Source organism: Hyla sarda, chromosome 5 (genome assembly GCF_029499605.1).
Source record: "Hyla sarda isolate aHylSar1 chromosome 5, aHylSar1.hap1, whole genome shotgun sequence".
In the NCBI taxonomy this organism is placed as follows: domain Eukaryota; kingdom Metazoa; phylum Chordata; class Amphibia; order Anura; family Hylidae; genus Hyla; species Hyla sarda.
Window position 1 is genome coordinate 337,340,036 of NC_079193.1, and position 399 is coordinate 337,340,434.

Genomic DNA, 399 nt, shown 5'->3' on the forward strand with positions numbered 1-399 from the left:
TGCAGAGAATGAATGGCGCGACAGTGCGCCTGCGTAACACACCCATTGATTCTTACTGGAGACTAGGGGTTCTCTTGATGGGCATGCTGGGAGTTGTAGTATTGCAACAGGTTGAGGCACACTCGTTAGGGCTCATTCACATTGCTAGTGCTTTCTCCGCTCGACCCCATTCACTGCTTTATAGCCATATCCAGTGTGCCGCCAGCTGTTGCAAAACTACAATTCCCAGCATGCCCGGACAGCTTTCAGCTGTCCGGATATGCTGGGGGTTGTAGTTTCGCAACAGCTGGAGGCATACTGGTTAGGGCTCATTCACATTGCCTTTGTGCTATAGTAAATAAAGTTTTGTTGACTTGTCCTTCAATTCCAGGATCTCCGCTGGACCCCATTCAAGTCACT